Here is a 13979-nt window from a genome sequence, read left to right as displayed (position 1 = left end):
CGGGAGAGGAGGGGAGAGACTCTCAGTGGTCTTCCTAGGTAGTGAGCTGTCGGAGCGAGTGGCATTCCTCCCCATCTCGCCCATGAAACAGTAAACACAGCACATGTCTCTGTGTCCTTTTCCTAACAATGAATTATTTTTTAAAATATTTTAACTTTGTGTGTTGTTGTACAGGAGGGTCACTGAGGGATATATTTGAGACTAGGACCCCTAACTCCATGAATAGCAAAGTTAATATCTGATGCAGCCAGGACGTTGCAAAGCCTCTTGGGACCCCAGGTACCCAGGATCGCTGTGCACAGAAGAGCCAGCTGCCCACTCGCTGCTCATCCCCCTGCAGGCTCCCCTGTCAATTGCTTACGTAGCCTCCTGTCTGTATGTTCCCTGTTGCAGCTCACGGTGCTTGACTAACTGAGCCCGAAGCATTCAGAGCCTCTTCTGCTGGGTGCTCAGAGCACTGATCCCAAGAGCTGCACCACCAAAACAGGATTCTAAGGGTCGACAAAATGGGAAATCTGGCAGTTTATCCTCTTTCTAAGGATCCACCGTACTTTTTGTTGGTAAAGCCTCTTAGATAACCTTTAAGAAAGACACCTGGGTTTTTTTTCCAAACTCACTCAACTTTTCCCATAATGAAATTTTTATTAATATCCTGCAGACTTGTGCTTCACAAAAACACTCAGGAAGTCTTTTCCAGAATCGTATAGGTCGTGTCTGCAACAGTAGTTCTCGTGCAAATGCAGCAGTGAACTTTGCATGACTGTTTCAAGGATGTTTAATGAAAGCCAAGGGCATGATTCCTAAAATGCAATTCAGTGAAGATAATTATACAAGGAAAGAAACTAATATGGTTCAAGTAATTGGCCTTCTGGTAGACCAGTGAGAGGCATCTGCCTCAGAGTGCCTACAGGGGTGGATGGGGCGGGGGACCTTGGATGGTCACTCCTAAAGGGCACTCCTCTCCCAGACTTTGTCAGTACTAAACAGCCAACAATTCGAGGTTAGACTCTCAGAGGGAAATCAAAAGCACTGTTATGTTGCTTTAATAATTGAGGATAGCATCTATATGCTTTGGAGAGGAGAAAAGCAAATGGCAGAGATGCCATCCAAGTAGGAAACTTGATGAGCTAATCAGTATTCTCCCCTGAATGGAAGTCTCTATCCTCCTCCAGGACTGAGGCAGGGACGGACTTGCCTGAGGTCATATAGTGAGTTGGTAAGAGGAGAAAGTCACATCCAGTTCCCTGACTCTGTTCAGTGATTACTCACCCTACCAACAACCCAAAGACCTCAGCTCTTCTTGAAGATTTTGAACTGAGTTGTGGGCTTGTAAGGTGCCCAGAAGTTTTTTATGGTTTTGTTTTATTTTTATTAAGTAGCTGGAAGTCTGAGACCACGGTTGATGCACAACCAGAGGAAAGGGAAGGAAAAGAGGAAAAAGTAGATGAAGTGCGTCCTCCTGAACTCTTGCTATTTTGTTTTCAAACTTCACTTCTCCGTACTCTAACCATGGACACAGCCCAGTGGTTCTCAAACTCATGGCCTACAACCCTCCAAGGGCTTCAGCCAGCCCCTGGAGCTCCACCTCATACTGTCACAAAAAGATAAAACCAATAAGGAAAAAAAAAAAAAAAAAAGAACCCCTGAGTTTCTAGTCCATTTTACAGGCAGTGCCCACAAACAGCTGTGTGGAGTCAGACCGAGGGAATGTCTGTGGGTCGCCCACTCTGTGGCAGGCTTTTTCTATTGCTTCTTTTAGTTCTAACAACCTAGGAAGAAGGTAGCATCGGACACATTTTAAAACATGCAGAGTAAAGCTTAGCAAGTTGAAGAGAGATGCTTCGTATTCCAATAAATGGCAACTTGATAAGGTTTAGACTTGACATCAGGCATATCTGACCCTCAATGTAACTCCTTTCTTGGTTCATTCATTTAAACAAATACTCATCACCAACCTACTCTGGGCCAGATATCATTATAGGCATGGGGATACAGCAAGAAAAGGACCATGTCTCTGATCTCAAGGAGTTTATGTTCTAGAAAGGAAGAAAGGAAATAAACCAAGAAATATAACATGATCCCAGGTGACTACGAGTCAGGAAGAAAAATAAAGCACGATTGGGGATAGAGAGTGACTAGAGTGAGGGACCAGGGAAGGCCTCTCTGGGGAGGTGGTATTTGAGAAGATGCTTAAAGGAAGTGAGAGAGTCAGTCAGGTAAAGATCTGGGGGGAAGGGGGTGTGTCCAGCAGAGGTACCAGCAAGTGCAAAGGCCCTGAGACATGTCCAAAGAAAAGTAAGAAAGCCAGTATGATCAGAATGAATCAAGAAAAGGAGACAGTAGTAGGTAGGACATGACTTCGAAGAGGCTGATGCAGGCCAGATCACACTGAGCTCTGCTAGGCCATGGGAAGGCTGCATTTGCACTGCATCTGATTGTAAGAGAAAAACCAGTGGAGGGTTTTGCAATGAGAATTATATTTTTGAAGAAATTATATTTTTAGAATATCATTCTGGCTGCTTTGTGGAGAGCTGACTATAGGGGGGCAAGAGTCAATGCAGGCTGCTAGTCAGGAAGCCAATTCAGTAGTTTCGATGAGAGATTCTGACGGAAAGCACTAGGTTTGGAGTTGGCCTCCTGCTGTATTTTGAAGGTGTCCTTCCTGCTATGGCATCAGGGTAGTCCTTAAGGAATTCTTTCGGGAGAATTCTTTTGAAACGCAGTTTGAGGAATGTTGACACCAAGACTCCTGAGACACTTTCAGTCTGTCACAGCCGTGACTTAAACACAATGTCATCACCCATGTGACAGTGTATCAAGCATGTAATCTACCAGCAGGACAGCAGTGAACATTAAGCCACACTGACAATGTCACCTTAACCTTTTTAAAAGGTGAAAGGGCTCACTTTCCTTTTAGTCATCCATCAGCCAATTCCAGTTTACCTTGCTACACAAATAGGTTCTGAAATTCTCAACTTTTAAAAGAATCATAGGCTTCCCGCATTTCTGCATCATAGCAATCAGCTCAGCCTGAACAAGGACACTGAGAGATGGACATATCACCTACGCAATCTGTGCCTTCTCTCAGACAAAACACTTTTTGAAGTACCCAAGTGCTGTTGTTACTACCTTTTTGCATATGAGAAGATTAAATTTTAGAGAGATTAAAAATATGTGGTTGAACAGCATCATCAGACTTACAATTTTGTGCTGCAAACCACAGGTGGCTTCTCGGTGCACCTGGAATGGACAGTGATATGACCCCCACATCTTGTCTAGAATCTCCCTTTGTCATCACAAAACTCCAGTCGGCTTTATAGGCTTTTGTATTCACCTGATTTTGGTGATGAGAAAGCAGAAAGCATCCTCATGATCGTGTAGGGAGTTAGAGGCAAATAAAGTACCGAATTCCAGATCTTCTGGTAAGAAGGGCTCGTTTGCTCAGACCAACCTAATTTCCAACCTGACACCTAGTTTCCCAGAGGATCAGAAAAACCCAAAGCAATTTTATTCTTTAAAAAAAGTTACTATAAGAAAATAGAGGGACTTCCTTGGTGGCGCAGTGGTTAAGAATCTGCCTGCCAATGCAGGGGACACGGGTTCAAGCCCTGGTCCGGGAAGATCCCACATGCCGCTGAGCAACTAAGCCCGTGAGCCACAACTACTGAGGCCATGTGCCACAACTACTGAAGCCCACGCACCTAAAGCCCATGCTCTGCAACAACAGAAGCCACTGCAATGAGAAGCCCCCTCTCGCTGCAACTAGAGAAAGCCCACGCACAGCAACGAAGACCCAACGCAGCCAAAAATAAAAATAAATAAATAAAAGAAAATAGATACTATTAGCAGATGCAACAGTGGTTGAGAAAAACTCGAGAAATAATCCTGGGTTAACTCCTCAAACCCATGTTAAACTTGTCCCCAGAGGTAGACATATGTCCCTTCCATGAGTCAAATGCAATACAGGTCAAGCCCTTACTATGTAGAGTCCTGATGATGAAGAAATGGAGGAGGTGACTTTCCATGAGAGGCTGGATGAACAAACATAAACACATATCAGGAGCTCAAATGCGGAGGTGTAGAAACATGAACAGAAATACCTGAATCTTTACAGAAAACTTCTTAGGGAAGATAAAAGTTCAGCAGTTTTGAAAGAGGAAGGAGAAGATGGAAAATAGCTTTTCCCCATGTGAAGAGAAAGTAACCCAAGAAGAGTGAATTGTGGGTACCAAGACTCACAAACGGGGTTAACAACTCTATGTACTCAAGAAATTACATCAAATAATGAATCTGGAATTCATTACTTGATTGGAACATGATCTGGAAACCATGTGCTACAATCAAGAATAATTGCTTTGGGTTAACTATTTTGGACAGACTTGAGATGGGTACCATCCAATGTTAATACCCTTAAATAAGCAGAGGAACTACTGAAACACACTAGCACCTCAATCAACGGAAATGTTCACACCCATTTTTGCACAGAGCTTGCATTTTTTCTGTCCAATACAGTGAGAAAGGAACCTTGGTGGAGGAAGGTCAAGTATAGGAGAAGTCTAAGTGAGAAGCAAGAGGTTTGAGATCCACCCTCTGATACAAAGGGCTCTGGCAGCACCTAATAAAAGAAGTCAAAAACTGTAGACATGGACCATTCTTTTAAGAACTTTGTGAGTTTTTTTTAGAATTTGGACATTCCTCCTATATTATAATGATAATTGCCTGCCTACTTCCCTAGAATTATTAGCATATTCTTGACATATACAGAAATGTGGGACCTTCCCTGGTGGTCCAGTGGTTAAGATTCTGCGCTCCCAACGCAGGGGGCCCGGGTTTGATCCCTGGGGTCAGGGCACTAGTTCCCGCATGCCGCAACTAAAGATCCCGCGTGCCACGACAAAGACCCGGCGCAGCCAAACAAATAAAGAAATAAAAATATTTTTTTTAAATTTATTTATTTTTGGCTGTGTTGGGTGTTCGTTTCTGTGCGAGGGCTTTCTCTAGTTGTGGCAAGCGGGGGCCACTCTTCATCGCGGTGCGCGGGCCTCTCACTATCGCGGCCTCTCTTGTTGCGGAGCACAGGCTCCAGATGCGCAGGCTCAGTAGTTGTGGCTCACGGGGCCAGTTGCTCCGTGGCATGTGGGATCTTCCCAGACCAGGGCTCGAACCCGTGTCCCCTGCATTAGCAGGCAGATTCTCAACCACTGCGCCACCAGGGAAGCCCCAAGAAATAAAAATATTTTTAAAAAATGAATTGATATATATATTTGATTCAGCCCATGAAAAAGCCCATGACCACCCCCATCCCCTAATAGCACAGCCTGGGAGGCATTGCCCCATCACAGTCAGAGAGCTTCATATCAGCTCAAGTCCTCTATTCTGAAACATTGACAGACAGCAAAGTATCAATAGGTTTTTAAAGAAAGCATTCAACATAAAGATCAAAAGAAAACAAAAAAAGATTTTTTAAAAATCAGGAAATAGAGAAAATATGGAGAACAGAAGAAAATTTCCAAAGACCATCAGTATCTTTAGAGACATAGAACGATACTATTCTCATGAAACAAGAACAGAATGCTCTAATACCAAGATGGGGCAATTAGAGAATAAGAAAGCTCTTTAAGAAACAAAATTAAAATAATGAATGTTAAAATGTTAAAAAATTAGTGGAAGATTCAATTAAATCAAGTAAATATCCCAGAAAGTACTTTTAAAAAGCAACAGGAAGAGAAGAAACAAACAAATGAGCTATAGATAAGCTGATAGGAGAATTCAAGGAGCAGTTCAGGGCGTCCACTGCTTAACTAGTAGAAGAAGTTCCATAAAACGAAAACAGGGAGGAAATGGATGGGAAGATAATAACAAAGACATAAAGGAAATAGTATAGGAAAATTTCAATCTGGACAGATTAACAGGGCCCATTTAATAACCAATGCAATGGACAAAAAAAAGGTCCAGAGCAGGAAACCCTAATTATGAAATTTCACAATCAGGATAAAAATGATAGTTGAAAGAAAGGGAGAGAGAGAGAGAAAGGAAAAGAATGAGGAGGAAGCAGAGGAGGAGGGAGAGGGAGGGAGAAAGGAAGGTTATATATGATGAAATGAGGATCCGAATGTCATTGGATTTCTCAAGAACAATACCAGATGTTCGAAGGCCTTGGAAGTTCTGGGGGGAAATATGATTTTCAATTGTCAATCAAAATTAAACACGTAACCATCAACCAAGTTTGAGACATTTTCAGGCATGAGAGTAAGTGTTCTATCTCCCATGCATTATTTCCTAGGAGGTACCAGAAGAGGAGTTTCAGGAATAAAGCATACGTGCACACATACACACACACACACACATATATATACATAAAACAAACTCAGGGGAAGAAGGAGGCAGGGAGTAAACCAAGAAAGAAGACCAGATCCAGGAAACCAGTGAGACATCAGAGAAACTGAAAAAAAGCCCGAAGACAATAGTCAAGTGCCATGCACAAAGAAGGGAGCAGAAAAACAGAAAGCTTCTGGAGAAAGAGATCCAGGAGTAAAAGTAGAACAACAACAACAAAACAACTGTTACAGTTCAGGGAGTCCCCTGGTGGCCTAGTGGTTAGTATTCTGGGCCTTCACTGCCATGGTGAAAAAAACAAAAAACAAAACCGTTGGTTTGCTTTTCTGAGCAAATCCTGATCAATACTAAATAAAGTAAAAGAAAAGAATTTCTAACTCTAAGAAAAACAAAACAAAAGGATGTATAAGAGCAAAAATATAACCAGAGTACAGCATGTCACAGCAATGACTGTGCACAGTCTGAATAGATTTGCATGTGGTTTTTGCCTCCTGACTTTAGTAAACCTCCTCGCTCCTAGGAACGGCAAATTAGATTAAACAGCACAAGCGTTTTCAAACACTATAGTTTGGACAGGACGCACACAAAATGCAGAACAGATTTCCCAATCAATTCCTCTCATCATCTTTGAGATGGGGAATGTCAGCCCGATAAGGAAGCACTTGTATAAACAGGGGGAGGAAGGAAGGGAAGGGTGGCCAGAAGGTAAACAAGCTGAGGGTGGGAACAGAAAAGGAGCAAACAGACATCATAATTCCCCCAATTTTTCTTTGAAACCTGCCTAATTAGTTCTTCAGCTCTTCGTCAACTTTGGTTCCATGTTGGCTTTTCACGTGGGAATAGACTGAAAGGAGGTAGAGGGAGGGAAGGGGAAGGATGGAGTTTTTCTTCTCTTTGTACCCTCACTACCTGGCCTGGAGCCTGGTCCATGGGGCAAGAGTTTACTTTTATTTTTTAATTAAAAAACACAATTGTTAGTGAGCTTTCACATACAATATCTCAGATTATGGGAAATGCAGTTATTGCCCATACTGCCCTATGAACTCTTGCTGAATTTAGCATGGTGGTGCTGCCAGCTTAACCCCAGTGAGAAAGCTGGGCTCCTTAAAGACAAGCTGGCGAGTGGCAGCTGGGATGCAAATCTGAGGCAGTCTGAGCAATGCTCCTACCAGCCATGCTGTGCTGCTTCCATTGCCAGTGCCTGGAGGTCACAGCTCCCAGCCCCTTGGGAGAGAGCAAAGGAAATGAAAGATGAAATTGACAGACTCAAGAGCTGAACTACTGAGCAATTGCCTCCCCAGAGACTCACAATTCTCTGTAATTAACATAGCTAGCTGCAAGGAAAGCATGTGCATTGCTTTTGAAACTCATCTGGTAAACTTGAATTAAACCAGGGAGAGGGTGCTGGCTGGTATCCCTGGCGAAATGGGCTTCCAGACAACTAGTCACTGGGGGTGAGCTAAGGTTGAGAGACACCTGGGCACTGACCCTGCTTTATCTATCCACACCCATGAGAGTTTGGCCCTGCTGATGAGTTTGGTGCAAGAACCAGGGGAGCCCCATGTTTGCAAACGGTCCTCTAAAGCTGTGGTTCTCTCCTGAATACATGGAGGGGCTTTAGAAACTATTCATGCCTTGACTTCACTCCCAGAGATACCAATTACACTAATCTGGGATACAGTCTGGGTATCTCTGTTGTTTTCTTCTGTCTTCATTTTTTTGTTAATCTTATTTATTTTTGAAGAGAGATTACATGTGTAAGGCACAGATTTTAAAATGTACACAAGGACAGTACAGTAAGTCTCCATCCAAGCCCTGTCCTCAGCCACTCACTTCTCTCAGAGGCAACTTCCAGAGATCATTTTAAAACAGACAAGAAATCATATATATTTACACATAAAATGAAAGTGTAGCATGCACTGTTCCCCACCTTGCTTTTGCTGTGTTATCTATATGCCCTGACCCTCCTGGCTTTTTAAAAAGTTTCCGCTCTTGGTAACATCTTGCACTAGTGTGGTACATGTTTTACAATTGATGTGCCAATATTGACATGTTACTATTAGCTAAAGTCCATAGTTTACATTAGGGTTCACTCCTGGTGGTGTACATTTCATGGATTTTAACAAGTGTATTACTGACATGTAGCCACCATTCCAGTGTCACACAGAATAGTTCCACTGCTGTAAACGTCCCCTGTGCTTCACCTATTCATCATTCCCTGCCCCCTCACCCCTGGCAACCATAGATCTTTTTATTGTCTTCATAATTTTGTCTTTTCCAGAAAGTCATATCCTTGGAATCATACAGTCTGTAGCCTTTTCAGATTGTCTTCTTACACTTAGCAATATGCATTTAAGATTCTTCCACACCTTTTCATGGCTTGATAGCTCATTTCTTTGTCTAGTTGAATAATATCCTGTTGTATGGCTGTAGAACAGTTTCTTTACCCATTCACCTATTGAAGGACATCTTGGTTGCTTCCAAGTTTTGGCAACTATGAAGAAAGCTGTTATAAACATCTGTGTACAGGTTTTTGTGTGGACATAAGTTTTGAACGCATTTGGGTGAATTGCAAGGAGTATGACTGCTGGATTGTGTGCTAAGAGTATGTCTCATTTTGTACGAAACTGCCAAACTGTTTTCCAAAGTGGCTGCACCATGTTGCATTCCCACCAGCAATGAATGAGAGTTCCTGTTGCTCCACATCCTTGCCAGCATTTGATGTTGTCAGGGTTTTGGATTTTGGCCGTTGCAGTAGGTATATATGCATCTCATTGTTATTTTAATTTGCAGCTTCCTCGTGACATAGGATGTTGAGCATCTTTTCATGTTCTTATTTCCCATAAGTACGTAAGTCTTCTTTGGTGAAGTGTGTGTTCAGGTCATTTGCCCATTTTTAAATTGGGTTGCTTGTTTCTTATTGCTGAGTTTTGAAAGTTCTTTGTGTATTTTGGATACTAGCCCATTATCAGATACGTGTTTTGCAAGCATTTTCTCCCAGTCTGTGGCTTGTTGTTTCATTCTCTGAACAGTATCTTTTGCAGAACAGAAGTTTTTCATTTTAATGAAGTCCAACTTATCATTTTTTCCTTTCATGGATTTTGCTTTTGGTATTGTATCTAAAAGTCATCACTGAACCTAAGATCACCTAGATTTTTCTCCTGTGTTGCCTTCTAGGACTTTTATAGTGTTGCATTTTACATTTGGGATGATGATCCATTTTCAGTTAATTTTTGTGAAGGGTACAAGGTCTGTGTGTAGATTCTTTTTTTTAATTTTTTTTTTTTGCATGTGTATATCCAGGTGTCCCAACACCATTTATTGAAAAGACTATCCTTCCTCAGCTGAATTACATTTGCTCCTTTGTCAAAGACATGTTGACTCTATATACCCAGAAACCTGGGTATTTGGGGGTATTTACCTCCCACCCCCAGGTGATTCTAATATGTAGCTAGTGTGTGCATTGTTAATATAAGTTCCTCTGGGAAGGTAATGTAAGCCCTGTATATAAAAGGGCAGCGGCTTAAGAAGAATCCACCTGCTTTCTTTTTTTTTAAAGATTGATTGATTGATTGATTGCTATGTTGGGTCTTCGTTTCTGTGCTAGGGCTTTCTCTAGCTGCGGCAAGTGGGGGCCACTCTTCATCGCGGTGCGCGGGCCTCTCACTATCGCGGCCTCTCTTGTTGCGGAGCACAGGCTCCAGACGCGCAGGCTCAGCAGTTGTGGTTCACGGGCCCAGTTGCTCCGCGGCATGTGGGATCCTCCCAGACCAGGGCTCGAACCCGTGTCCCCTGCATTAGCAGGCAGATTCTCAACCACTGCGCCACCAGGGAAGCCCCCACCTGCTTTCTTAATTCTGGAGGGGAAAGTGTCACCAGCAGCTGCATGTCCTGTTAAAACCCCAGCTCCAAGGAAAAACCACCCCAAGGTGTGTTGCCTCTGCTGCTGCATAAAATGCCTTACTTGCTTTAAGAGGAAGATTCCTAATTAAATAGGTTGGGAACGTACAGTGTGTGTGTGTGTGTGTGTGTGTGTGTGTGTGTGTGTGTGTGTGTGTGTGTGTGTGTGTGTGTGTGTGTGTGTGTGTGTGTGTGTGTGTGTGTGTGTGTGTGTGTGTGTGTGTGTGTGTGTGTGTGTGTGTGTGTGTGTGTCTGCAGCCTCCTCCTTGCAATCCTTAAACACCTGAGATCTGCACAGGGCTTGAGTATGGCCAGGTGCTCTGCAGGGCATGTGGAAAGCTTAGGCTGGGAGCCAGAAGAGAAGGAGAGGAGGACGAAACGTGGATGGAGAAGGGAGAGGATGCAAATTCTCCCAGACTAGAGAAAGTCCCCAGGGCTGTTTCCAGCTAAAGGCTTCATCAGTTCCTGTCAAATCACCCCCTTGGTAGGGATAACATGCAGAAGCAAGGCCCTGGTGGGGAGAATGAAGTCAGGGCTTCGAGCCTGGGAGGTTAGGAAGACAGAGCAGGAAGAACAGGGCTGGGGAAGCAAGGCAGCCTTGGTGCTGGTGGCAGAGCCGAGGGTCTGTAGCCGGAGGCCTGGTCCAGCCCTTGGGCCACCCAGGCAGGAAGGAGATTACACAGCGGAGAGGGAGCCAATGCCAGGGACTGGGGGAAACTGGGACCAAGGCAGGAGCCAGGTGGGAACCAAAAAAAAAAGTTTGGTCCCTGGCGCCTGGCACACAGCTTTCAGTAAGTGTCTGTGGAAATAATGAGTGAAGAAGTGAATGACTTTGAAGATTTAATCACTTTAAATCACCCTTCCTGTGATCATCATCATATAACATCTCTCCTTTATGGGGTTCACATCCGTGCTAGATGGTTGCCTATAGGGTAAATATTATTCCCATATATTATGGGCTGAATCGTGTCCCCTCAAAAAGAGATGTTGATGTTCTAACCCCCAGGACCTCAGAATGTGAGCTGATTTGGAAACAGGGTCTTTGCAGAGGTCATCAAGTTAAAATGAGGTCATTAAGATGGGCCTTAATCCAATATGATTGGTGTCCTTGTAAAAAGAAATTTGGTCACAGAAACTGATACACACAGAGGGAAGATGATGTGAAGACCCACAGGCCATGTGAGTGGAGTGAAGCAGCTACAAGACAAGGAACCCCAAGGACAGCCCGCAACCTCCAGAAGCTGGGAGAGGCGAGGAAGGATTTTCCCTAGAGCCTTCGGAGGGAGCATCGCCCTGACACACCTTGATTTCAGACTTCCAGCCTCCAGAACTGTGAGGCAATAAATTCTGTTGTCTTAAACCACCTACTTTTGGGTACTTTGCTACAGCAGCCCGCAGAAACTAATACACCATGTTAAGGTGAAAAAAATTGAGGTGGAGTGATATTCTGTAAATTGTCCAGGTTCACCCAGGCAGGAAGGGCCACTATTGCTATTTGAAATACAGTCTTATTTCTCCAAATCTTTCTTCCACTCTACTATGAAAGTGTGTTGTGGATCTCAAGAAAAAGATGTTTCCCAGCCATGTTTAACCAGGCCCATGTAGACCCAATTCATCATTTCCATCATGATTCTGCAGCCTAGCATAAAGAGACCCTTCTCAGAGGTCAGTACCTCCATAGAGCATATTCCCATCTGATGAGCTACTCCTTCCTGCTCATATAAAAGGAGATCTTCAGTACGACACTTGACCCAATTTCATTTGGGAATGAAGTACAGAATCAGGACATTTACTGTGACAGTCATTCCAAGGGAATATTCTCTTAAAGACAAGGTCAAAATGGGGTTAAACTCAGAACTTAAAAACCAAGTCAACAATGTTCCCTGCAAATCACTAGCCTCCAGGGCCTCCCCTAGGGGGACCAGCATGGAATTTGGTCCTAAAGAAGGGATTGACAAATACACACTACTATATGTAAAATAGATAACTAATAAGGACCTACTGTATAGCACAGGGAACTCTACTCAATACTCTGTAATGACCTAAATGGGAAAAGAACCTTAAAAGAGTGGATATTTGTATATGTACAAATGATTCACTTTGCTGTACAGCAGAAAGTAACACAACATTGTAACTCAACGATACGCCAATAAAAATTTTAAAAATAAATAAATAATGATAATATACTCCTAAAAAAAAGAAGTAGGGCTGTGTACAGGAGCTCCCCTGAAGTGATGAGGAAGGCACATGTCTAAAGAATGAGCTCATGGAAAAATGTTTTTTTTTCCCAAATACAGAAACCAAGAGTGGGATGAAATGAGGATAGAGTAAGGTGGAGTGGGGATTAGACTGGGACCCCACAAAGGCAAGGGCAGGAGGGTCCTCAGCCGTCCCTGCCAGCTGCTGGGAGCCTGCGCTGGCTTTAACAGCCATGCCCATGCTGGGTGGCTGCCCTGGGGGACAATCCCGGCGGCCACTTCCTCACCATCCAAGAGGACTTCCCTCTGGCAAGAGCTGTAAACACCTCCTCCCCATCTGTCCTCACCTGCCCTGACTTCCCTGCAGAGGGGAACAGCACTGAGCAGGCAGGCACATAGCAGGCATCCACTGAATGGATGATGGCGTGCAATTTGCAAACCATCTAGAATGCGAAAACCACAAAAGCACCAAAATGGCACATCCATCAACGGAGTCTTCCCAGGCTATGTTCCTTTTCACTTGAAGGTGTGAGCAGACAACCACTGTATCCAAAGGGAAAATGAATGAAAAGTGAGCATCATGTAGATTTTATTGATCAAGTAAAACATAACCAAGAAAATGGCATGTTGCCGCCTCTATATAAGTGTTATTATATTGCAGGGTGAATGAGCTGCAATAGTCAGTCATGTTCATAGATGACTTCTATTGGTAATGGTCTTACCCAGAACACCAAGTTTCAGAGTTTTGTTTGCTTGCTGTTCTGCATTACTTAAAATTGACATCAATGATGACTCGTTTCTCTGTATTTCCCATCTCTCATTTAATCAAATATCCGTAGCATCTTGAAGTAGAACTGGAAAATTAGAAGTGTTCTATTTGAGCGTCTACTTAACACAGAAAATTAAACCCCACAATACACACACACACACACACACACTGTCATCAAGCAGCTGCCACCAGCTCACTTCCCCCAGGTTAGATGCCCTAGGAGAGAGCCCAGATGTCAGAAACTCCAGGTCTCTGGCTGTGGGTACCTGCTCCCAAGGTCATGCTCACCTACAGGGAGAGGAAATGAAGGGGAGGGGAAATGTTACAGGGAGAAATCTTTGGGGGAGAATCTTGGATTTGAGAAATAAGATGAGATGTTTAGAACTGGGGGCGGGGGAGAGGAAGAAGAAAAGAGATGTCTTGATACCCTACTCTTCCTTCTAACCCATCTCTGGCCCCAAACGAACTAAAGCAGATATACATTCCCAGGCAGCCTTGGCAACAGTTAACTCCGTAGCCAGGAGAATTCTCTCTCCACCTGTCTGAAAATATTATCTTGCTGTTGCCAGATGTTACTCTAACCAGAGACAGAGCAGTCCCAGACCCCAGTTACACATAAAAGACTCTTATGAGCAAATACCTGGGAGGCAGAATTTCCTGATGTGAATGAGTTTCTGTCAAAGTGCAAGAAAGATTAGATATCTTTTTGGATAGAGCCAGCCAGATGGCAAAGAATTCAAGCAAGAACAAAACAAAGAGGAAGAAAAGTTCAGGGA

General features: G+C 43.5%; 1 long non-coding RNA gene across 2 annotated transcripts in view; it reads right to left on the bottom strand.

Annotated features, from left to right (window-relative positions):
• Positions 1-366: 366 nt before the first annotated feature.
• Positions 367-13979, bottom strand: part of LOC118887903 — a 298244-nt gene continuing 284631 nt past the window's right edge. For both annotated transcript variants that reach the window (XR_005018201.1, XR_005018200.1), the window contains one exon: positions 367-491. This is a non-coding gene — a long non-coding RNA (uncharacterized LOC118887903). The remainder of the gene's footprint in view (positions 492-13979) is intronic.

This window comes from Balaenoptera musculus, chromosome 21, assembly GCF_009873245.2.
Source record: "Balaenoptera musculus isolate JJ_BM4_2016_0621 chromosome 21, mBalMus1.pri.v3, whole genome shotgun sequence".
NCBI lineage: Eukaryota > Metazoa > Chordata > Mammalia > Artiodactyla > Balaenopteridae > Balaenoptera > Balaenoptera musculus.
Note: the sequence above shows the minus strand (reverse complement) of the source record. Positions and strands in the feature narration are given on the sequence as shown.